The sequence below is a fragment of the Callorhinus ursinus genome, unplaced genomic scaffold (genome assembly GCF_003265705.2).
Source record: "Callorhinus ursinus isolate GAN/ISIS: 27379988/994484 unplaced genomic scaffold, GSC_fseal_2.0 scaffold4, whole genome shotgun sequence".
Classification (NCBI taxonomy): Eukaryota; Metazoa; Chordata; class Mammalia; order Carnivora; family Otariidae; genus Callorhinus; species Callorhinus ursinus.
Window position 1 is genome coordinate 147171420 of NW_027397066.1, and position 10645 is coordinate 147182064.

A 10645-nucleotide genomic window follows, 5' to 3' on the forward strand; every position below is an offset into this window, starting at 1 on the left:
TATCTGACTTGGCTACAAATTGGACTTGCCCATTACCTTCTCCCCCTTGGATTTGATTTTTGCTTAGAACAAGTCACAGAACTCAGGGAAACACATACTTATATTTATCAACTTATTAACGGATATAATAAAGGATACAGATGAACAGTCAGATGAAGAGATATATAGGGTGAAATCTGAGAGTGTCCTAAGTGCAGGAGCTTCGGTCCACATGGAGTTGGGATCCATCACCCTGCTGGTATGTGGATGTGTTTACCAACCTGAAAGTTTTCCAAACCCCATACTATTTGGACTTTTATGGAAGCTTCCTCACAGAGTAATGATCAATTATTAACTTCAATTTCAGCTCCTCTCTTCTCTAAGTTTCTAGTCTTTCTGGTGACAAGTCCCCATCCAGGAGCCCAATCGGGGTCACCTAATTAGAACAAAACACATTGCTCTCGCCTAGGAAATTCCAAGGGATTTAGGAGTTCTGTGTAAGGAATGGGATCAAAGACCAAATATTAGGGCACCTGGGTGGTTCAGTCAGTTAAGTATATGCCTTCAGCTCAGGTCATGATCTCAGGGTCCTGGGATCAAGTCCCAGATCTGGCTCCCTGCTCAGTGGGAGTCTGCTTCTCCTTTGGCCCTTCCCCCAACTCGCACTCATGTGTGCGCATGCGCTCTCTCTCTCTCACAAAAAATAAATAAATAAAATCTTTTTAAAAAGTTACTTTAAAAAGGATCAAATATTAGAATAAAAGATGTTCATAACATTCTTGTTACTTTGGAATTTACAAGGGTTTCAGAAGCCCTGTGTTAGGAACAAGGGGAAGATATCTATATGTACATATATCTTATAATTTCACAGATAGTTACCACAAGGACTCCCAAATCACTCAGCCCCCCCACACTCAAATGCCACATCGGACCCTATATACACTTGATTTTGTCCCTTCTATCATCCATACCCCAACTTCTGTAATCTTTCATTGTGTCTCTTAGAGTCCATTATTAACAAAAAACCTTATATCCTAAAATCAACCTCTGAGTATTCCCTTCACTTTCTCACTCTAATACAACATGGTTTTTCTTCGTTTTCCTTGTAGAGCTCTTTTATCTTGCACAGTCCTTTTAGGAATAACTTAACTCTACACAAAAGTGATTGAAGGCCACACACACACACACACACACACACACACACACACGTAAAATCACTAAACCCAAACTCAAATGCATCCTCTACTCAGCTTCCCTTGTCAGATCTCAAAAATTCCTATGGCCATCCACTGCTATCCAACAAAAGAGCAAGTGTGCCAGAGAAGAAGTCAGACTGGCCGACAGAGGTCTTAACTGATTGTGGACAAAATGCTTACTTTTGCAAATACTGCAAAAGCATATCCCTGTGAGCATATTGCTAGATTCCCCTCTCAGGAGAGAAGCTCCTGGACGTGAGGGACCCTGGAACTCAAGCTTGATTAACTTTATGAGCAACTCACTACTGCCTTCATCCCTCTCTCTGACCACTAGCTCCTATTTTTCCAGCAGTCTCCCTCTGGTACCTCAACCAGGGACAGTTTTTGGTTTGTAACTTTTTATTTTGAAGTAATTTCAGACTTGTAAATAGTTGCAAAAAGTATTAAAAACAGTTTCCATGTATTCATCAACTATCTTCCTCAAATATTAATATCTTATACAACCAAAGTATAATCACTAAAATCAGGAAATTAAGATTGATGCAATATTACTAACTAACCTAGAGACCTTATTCAAATTCACCAAAATATCTCATTAATATATATAATATATATAAATGTCTCACTAATATATATAATATATAGTCTACTATATACTATATAGCCTATGTATATTACATACATATATAATATGTAATTTTTGACTGTGATTTATTACAGGATCCCATAATGCATTTATTTGTCATGTCTTCTTTAACTTCGGACAGTTCTTCCTTCTTACTTTGACTTTTATGAACTTAACACTTTTGAAAAGTACTGACTATTTTGTCAAATGCCCCTCAATTTGGATTTATCTGATATTTCCTCATGACTAAAATCAGCTTATACAGTTTTCAAAATAATACCACAGAATTGTTATTATACACTTCTCAATGTATCATACCAGGTGAGGCCTGCTGTTGATTTGTCCCATTACTGTTGGTACTTTGATCACTTAGTCAAGTTGGTACCTGCAGATTGCTGCACTGTAAAGTTAATATTTTTTTAATTAATAAGTATCTTGTAGGAAGAGAAAACTATAAATATGCTGTTTCTCATCATACTTTTTCATCCATGAATTTTAGCATCCATTGATGATTCTTGTCTGAAACAATTATTACAATGGTATCTACCAAATGATGATTCAAAACCTTACTGGGACCTCCATTCCATTGGTCTTTCCAGTGTTTCCCTAACCTTGGCATCTCAGTGTTCTTATTTCCTTCTTTATCTAGCTTAAATTCAAGGTTCTATCATTATTACTCCCTTGCCCATACCCTCAGCTTCTTTATCCTTTTCTTGCTTCATTGTACTTTCTTGTTAAGACCATAACTCTTCACCTACTCTTTGCCTAGACCTATGTGGTTGAGTGTTGCTAAAGAAAAGCACACAAGCACGCTGACTGGTCTCTCTCAAAATAATGTCTATAACCTCAAGAGAATCTTTAATAGTGTTAGGTGACTATACTATAACTTTCTAGTTCATTATTACTTTATAACTACTTCACAGCTTCTTCTGTCCTCTAGCTCACAATATTTCTTTCACCATTCCCTCTCTCAGCTGATGACCTTGCTTCATGTTGCAAAATTCAAAGCAATCAGATGAGACCTCCAACCAATTCCCACCATGACATCTTTGGAACCTACACTCGTATACACTGCCCCCACTGTTACCATAATTGAATTTTCTATGCTCTGATATCATGCATACAATCTCAGCCTGAGCCTACTCAAGGACAATGTTCCAGCAGTTTTTCTTTCACATCATCAAAATTTTGTCTGTTTGATCTTTACCATCAGCTTGAATTTTGTTACTACTCATAGCTTAAAAAAAAAAATCTTTGACCCCTCTTTTCCCAACTGTTAGCACACCACTACTTTGCTCCTCTTTATAGCAAAACTCCTCAAAAATGTTCTTTATACCGGCTGCCCCTGATTTCTCTCCTTCCATTCTTTCTCAAATCGACTATAACTCATTGTATTGAAAATGTGCTATTATCAAACAATGAATCATGGAACACTACATCAAGAACTAATGATGTAATGTATGGTGATTAACATAACAATAAAAAAAGAAAATGTGCTATTAGTTCTCAGTACTCTTCCTACTTGACCTAACAGTGGCATTTATCACAGCTGAACATTGTCTCCCACACAGCACAATTTGTTCACTTAGCTCGAAAGAAAACATTCTCCCTGTTTTGCTCCTACTTGATTAGTTGCTCAGCCTCTATAGCCTTTGCTCATTCCAACCTCTGAACATAGGAGCGCCTTGGGTTTCACTCAGTCTCTTGACAATCTCATTCAATCATGCCCTTAAATGCCATTTTGATGGTGTATTCATTTGCTAGGACTGCCATAACAAAATGCCACAGACTGGGTGGCTGAAACAACAGAGATTTTTTTTTTTCACGTTTCTGGAAAGAGGCTAGTTTTCCAAGATCAAAGTGTCAGCAGGTTTGGTTTCCTATGAGATCTCTCTCCTTGGCTTGCAAATGACTGCCTTCTTACCGTGTCCTCATATGGTATTTTCTCTGTGCTTATGCATCCCTGCTGTCTCCCTATGTGTCCCAATTCCCCCCTTCTTATATGGATATCACTCATATTATATTAGGACACCAATGACCTCATTTTTTAGATTTATTTATTTATTTGACACACACACACACACAGAGAGAGAGAGAGAGAGAGAATCAGAGAGCATGAGCAGGGGGAGGGGCAGAGGAAGAGGGAGAAGCAGGCTCCCCTCTGAACAGAGAGCCCGAAGCAAGGCCAGATCCCAGGGTCCTGGGATCATGACCTGAGCCAACTGAGTCACCCAGGTGCCCCCCCAATGGCCTCATTTTAACTTAATTACATCTTTATGGGCTCTATCTCCAAATACAGTCAGACTGAGGTACTAGGAGTTAGAGTTTCAACATATGAATTGGGGACACAATTCAGCCAATAATATATGGCTATTCCAAAATTCATCTCTGGTCCAGACTTCTCTCTCAAAATTCAGATTCATATATCTCACAGACTTGACAGCTCTGCCTGAATGTCTTAGAAACATCTCAGAATTGACTGTCCAAAACTGAACTCTTGAACTGTCTCCTTCTAAGCTGCTCCACCTGCAGCCACACAACTGGGTTACTCCACCACAAACTGCTCCATCTCAAGCCTCAGTCGCTTTATTTTACCATCCATCCATTGCTCTGATCAAAGAAACAAAAACTGTGGAATGGCGTCTTTGACCCTGTCTTTAACAGTCCACATCCAATCTACTGATTACCTAATCATGTGACTTTACCTTTAAATTATAATCAAAACTCAACCATTTATCATCATCTTCACTGCTACAACATGAATTAAGTCTTCATCAACTCCTGGCTGGACTGCAATAGCTTCCTAAGAGGCTCCTTCTTTTCTACCTTTGCCCTTTACAATCTGTTCTCATCACAGAAGCCAGAATGATTTTCTGCTTCAGACCTTTCAGTGGCTTGACATTTCACTTGGAGTAAAAGTTAACATTTTTATAATGGACTAAAAGGTCCTGCATGAGCTGGGCCCTACTCCACACCCCAAAACTCTTTGACCCACCCCTGTTCTTCTCAGGTTTGCTTACTACACTTCAGCTTAATTGGCCCCCCACTATTCCTGAAACATACCAGCCATGTTCCTACTATTGTGCCTTTGTGCTGGCTACAATCTCTCTGTTTGGAAGGTTCTTCTCTCAATATCTGCATGGCTAGTTCCTTCACTTTCTTCAAGACGTAGCTTAAATTTCATCAATGAGACCTTCACTAACAATCCTATTTAATAATACTCTTGAGCTCTGCCACCCTCTTCTTGTTACATTCAACCTGGACTTTTCCATTGTTCATGGCATTAATTACTATTTAGCATATCACATAACTTACTTATAAGTTATATTTATTCTTTATTGTTTGTCTCCTGAATCTGGAGACATAATGCAGAGATCTTTATTTATCTTCTTTGTTAATATATCCAAAGTAAATTATATAAATTCTGTTGTCTGTTCCAACCACCAAACTTCCATTGTATGATTTAATTGGTCTTGCTTAAGAAAAAAATAGACATATAATAATCCAACTTTACCCAGCAGATAAATTTGGTTATTTTAAAGATGTTTTTAAAGATTCTTTTCAAGAAATAAATTACTGCTGATGCATTATAAATTCACTGGGAGTCTCACATTACAAAAATGAGGAGGAATAGTCACCCAAACTGCTGTGTTTGAGGTCTCTGTCAATTGAAGTTCAAAGAAAATGAAGATAAAGCACCTTGAAAATGATCGCATAAATCAATAAGCAAATGACTTTGATTGCAACTATGATTTAATTAATTATAGGGGCACATCTGTTGCATTAAACAAGTTAAAATTGGAACAGAATTTAAATAAAATACGATACCTTAGGAGACCTTGCCTTTTTTCAGGTAAACTTTTATTAAAAAATATATGCGGGGCACCTGGGTGGCTCAGTCTTTAGGCATCTGCCTTCAGCTCAGGTCATGATCCCAGGGTCCTGGGATCGAGCCCCGCATCAGGCTCCCTGCTCCGCAAGAAGCCTGCTTCTCCTTCTCCCACTCCCCTGCTTGTGTTCCCTCTCACTGTGTCTCTCTTTGTCAAATAAATAAATAAAATCTTAAAATATACATATATAAATATAAATATATATATATTTATATATATATGCATCTAGATACATGCACAAATCATGTAGTTACTGCTTGTCGGATTTTCACAAAATGAATACATTCATGAAACTGTCACTCAGGTCAAGAACCAGATTATTACCAGCACACCAGACATCTCCTTAAAATTCTTGTCTAGCCACTGCCTTTCCCACTCTCAACAATAACCACTATCCTGACTTCTAATCCCATAAATTTAGTTTTGTCTGTTTGAATTTTTATAAATGTAATTACACAGTGTATAGTCTTCAGCATCTGACTTTTTTTGTTTGACATTCTTTGTACTATTTGTTCAGTCATTGTATGTAATTATAGTTCATTTATTCTCTTTGATCTGTAATAATCTACTGTATGGATATACCATAGCTTATAACTATATTATATAGTATTGCTATGACCGTTCTTGTATATGTCATTTAGTGAACATGTCTCTCAAGTATATATCTTGAAGTAGTATTGCTGGTCATAAAGTATGCTTATGTTCAGTCTTAGTAAATATTACCAAATGGTTTTCCAATGCAGTTGCTCCAATTTATACTCCTACCCTCAATATAAGATACTTCCAATTTTTCCTTACCTTCCTCAACACTTAGTATTTTCCATCTTTTTCATTTTAGTTATACTGTAGTATGTGTAGTGATAATCATATTGGTTTGATTTCTTTGTGTTTGTGTGGCTTTGAAATTGAGTTATAGAATATATACAGTAGGGGTGGAGCAAGATGGCGGAGGAGTAGGAGACCTGGATTTCATCTGGTCTCAGGAATTCAGCTGAATAGGGATCAAACCATTCTGAACACCTACGAACTCAACAGGAGACTGAAGAAGAGAGTGGCAACAACTCTCTGAACAGAGAAGCAACCACTTACTGGAAGGTAGGACATGCGGAGAAGTGAATCCGAGGCGATATTCGGGAGGAGAGACGGCGGGGGAGGGGGCCTCCGTCAGCAGCTTCTGGCAAGTGATAGAGCAGAGGAGCACAAAATCGGAACTTTTAGAAGTCAGCTCAGCTGAGGGACATCGCTCCAGTGGCTAAGCAGGGGGTGGAACCCTCGCGGGACAGTGTGGTCTCAGGACCCTCGGGGTCACAGAAAGACCAGGGGTGCCTGAGAGCAGCAGAGCTCCCAGGTATCGGAGCGGGGAAGCCAGCTGCAGAGACGGAGCTTAAGCGCGGGGTCTCAGCTCGGGGTGGCCATAAACTGTGATCCACGGCACAGTCGGGCCACTGCTCCTCCAGCAGGAACCCAACAAGGGCAGAGCTGGGGAGACTCCCCTTCCTCCCCCGGGGAAGAATGGTGCGGAAGCACACGGCAGGGATCTGCTGGGTTTGGAGACTCCACACGGGGTCGGGAGCCAGAGATAGAAACACTCAGCCACAGGCCGGGTGAGCACGGAGTGCGGCCGGAGACCAGAGAGACGGGAGTGACTGCGTTTCTCTGGGGGCACACTGAGGAGTGGGGCCCCGAGTTCTCGGCTCCTCCGGGCAGAGATTGGGAGGCCACCATTCTCACTCTGGTCCTCCAAAGCTGTACTGAGAGCTTACAGGGAACAAAAGCTCCTGAGAGCAAACCGGAGCAGATTGCTTAGCCCGGACCAACAAGGGCAGGGCAATTCCGACTCCGGCAAAGACATTTGGGAACCACGGCACAGGCCCCTCCCCCAGAAGATCAGCACGAACAGCCAGCAAGCCAAGACCAAGTTTACCTATCAAGGAGAATGGGAGAACTCCAGCGCTAGGGGGAATACTGCACATAGATTGCCTGGCTTTTTTACCATGGTTCATTAGTTTTTCAAAGTTAATTTTTAAACTTTTTTTTTATTTTTATTTTTCCCTTATTCAACCAACATCTTATCAATCCCTTTTTTAAAAAAACATTTTTTATTTTTCATTTTTAGAGTCATATTTTATCCCTTCATAGTAGTTGCCCTTATTTTTGGCACATATATATAAGTTGTTCTCTCTTTAAAATTTTGAGATACATTTTCATCTAACAGATCAAAATATACCCTAAATCACTAGTGTATGGCTTTGTTCTAGTCTCCTGCCTGATCACATTCTCTCCCTTTCTTTTTCTTTTCTCTTTTTTTTTTTAAATTTTCTTCTTCCTTTTTTCAAACAACTTCTTATCAATTCCTCTTATAAAATCTTTTATACTTTTCATCTTTACAGTCATCTTCCATCCCTTCATTGTGTCAACCCTTATTTTCTAAATATATAAACCTTTCTTCCTTTAAAATTTAAGGAGGCACTTTCTTCTAACAGACCAAAATACACCCAAAATCTAGTGTGTGGCACTGATCTATGCACTAGCCTGGTCATATTTGATCATATACTTTTTTTTGTTTGTTTTGTTCTGTTTTTGTTTTTATCATTTTCTTTTTTTTTCTCTTTCTTTTCTTTCTTTCCCTTTCTTTCCCCCTGGTTTCAGGTCTTTTCTGATTTGTATAGAGTATGCTTGCTGGGAACGTTGTTAACCTGTTAGCATTTTGTTCTCCCATTGATGTATTCTCCTCTGGACAAAATGACAAGATGAAAAAAATCACCTCAGCAAAAAGAACAAGAGGTAGTACCGTCTGCCAGGGACCTACTCAACATGGATATTAGTACGATGTCGGACCTAGAGTTCAGAATCATGACTTTAAAGATACTAACTGGGCTTGAAAAAAGGGTGGAAGTTATTAGAGAAACCCTTTCTGGAGAAATAAAAGAACTAAAATCTAACCAAGTCGAAATCAAAAAGGCTATTAATGAGGTGCAATCAAAAAATGGGGGAACTAACTGCTAGGATAAATGAGGCAGAAGAGAGATTCAGCGATATAGAAGACCAAATGATGGAAAATAAAGGGGCTGAGAAAAAGAGAGATAAACAACTACAGGATCACGAGGGCAGAATTCGAGAGATAAGCGATACAATAAGATGAAACAACATTAGAATAATTGGGATCCCAGAAGAAGAAGAAAGAGAGAGAAGGGCAGAAGGTATATTGGAGCAAATTATAGCAGAGAACTTCCCTAATGTGGGGAAGGAAACAGGCATCAAAATCCAGGAGGCACAGAGAACCCCTCTCAAAATCAATAAAAATAGGTCAACACCCCGAAATCTAATAGTAAAACTTACGAGTCTCAGAGACAAAGAGAAAATCCTGAAAGCAGCTTGGGAGAAGAGATATGTAACATACAATGGTAGAAACATGAGATTGGCAACAGACCTATCCACAGAGACCTGGCAGGCCAGAAAGGACTGGCATGATATCTTCAGAGCACAAAACGAGAAAAATATGTAGCCAAGAATACTATATCCAGCTAGGCTGTCATTGAAAATAGAAGGAGAGATAAAAAGCTTCCAGGACAAACAACAACTAAAGGAATTTGCAAACACGAACCAGCCCCACAAGAAATATTGAAAGGGGTCCTCTAAGCAAAGACAGAGCCTAAAAGCAGCATAGACCAGAAAGGAACAGAGACAATATACAGTAACAGTCACATTACAAACAATACAATGGCACTAAATTCATATCTTTCAATATTTACCTTGAATGTAAATGGGCTAATGCCCCAAAAAAAGACACAGGCTAACACATTGGATTAAAAAACAAGACCCATCAATATGCTGTCTGCAAGAGACTCATTTTAGACCCAAAGACACCCCCAGATTGAAAGTGAGGGGGTGGAAAACCATTTACCATGCTAATGGACACCAAAAGAAAGCTGGGGTGGCAATCCTTATATCAGACAAATTAGATTTTAAAACAAAGACTGTAATAAGAGATGAAGAAGGACACTATATCCTACTTAAAGGGTCTATCCAACAGGAAAATCTAACAGTTGTAAATATCTATGCCCCTAACATGGGAGCAGCCAATTTTATAAGGAAATTAATAACAAAAGCAAAGGAACATATTGACAACAATACAATAATAGGGACTTTAACACCCCCCTGACTGAAATGGACAGATCATCAAGGCAAAAGATCAACAAGGAAATAAAGACTTTAAATGAAACATTGGACCAAATGGACTTCACAGACATAATCAGAACATTCCATCCCAAAGCAACAGAATACACATTCTTCTCTAGTGCCCAAGGAACATTCTCCAGAATTGATCACATCTTAGGTCACAAATCAGGTCTCAACCGGTACCAAAAGATTGGGATTATACCCTGCATATTTTCAGACCACAATGCTTTGAAACTAGAACTCAATCACAAGAGGAAAGTCAGAAAGAACTCAAATACATGGAGGCTAAAGAGCATCCTACTAAAGAATGAATGAGTCAACCAGGAAATTAAAGAAGATTTAAAAAAATTCATGGAAACCAATGAAAATGAAAACACAACTGTTCAAAATCTTTGGGATACAGCAAAGGCAGTCCTAAGAGGAAAGTATATAGCAATACAAGTCTTTCTCAAGAAACAAGAAAGGTCTCAAATACACAACCCAACTCTACACCTAAAGGAGCTAGAGAAAAAACAGCAAATAAAGCCTAAACCCAGCAGGAGAAGAGAAATCATAAAGATCAGAGCAGAAATCAATGAAATAGAAACCAAAAGAACACTACAACAGATCCACGAAACTAGGAGCTGTTTCTTTGAAAGAATTAACAAGATTGATAAACCCCTGGCCAGACTTATCAAAAAGAAAAGAGAAATGACCCAAATCAACAAAATCATGAATGAAAGAGGAGAGATCACAACCAACACCAAAGAAATACAAACAATTATAAGAACATATTA

At 38.9% G+C, this 10645-nt stretch overlaps 1 protein-coding gene across 1 annotated transcript in view; it reads left to right on the forward strand.

Annotated features, from left to right (window-relative positions):
• GALNTL6 (polypeptide N-acetylgalactosaminyltransferase like 6) overlaps nucleotides 1-10645 on the forward strand; it is a 1233119-nt gene that overhangs the window by 851944 nt on the left and 370530 nt on the right. The gene's annotated exons all lie outside the window — the stretch shown is intronic.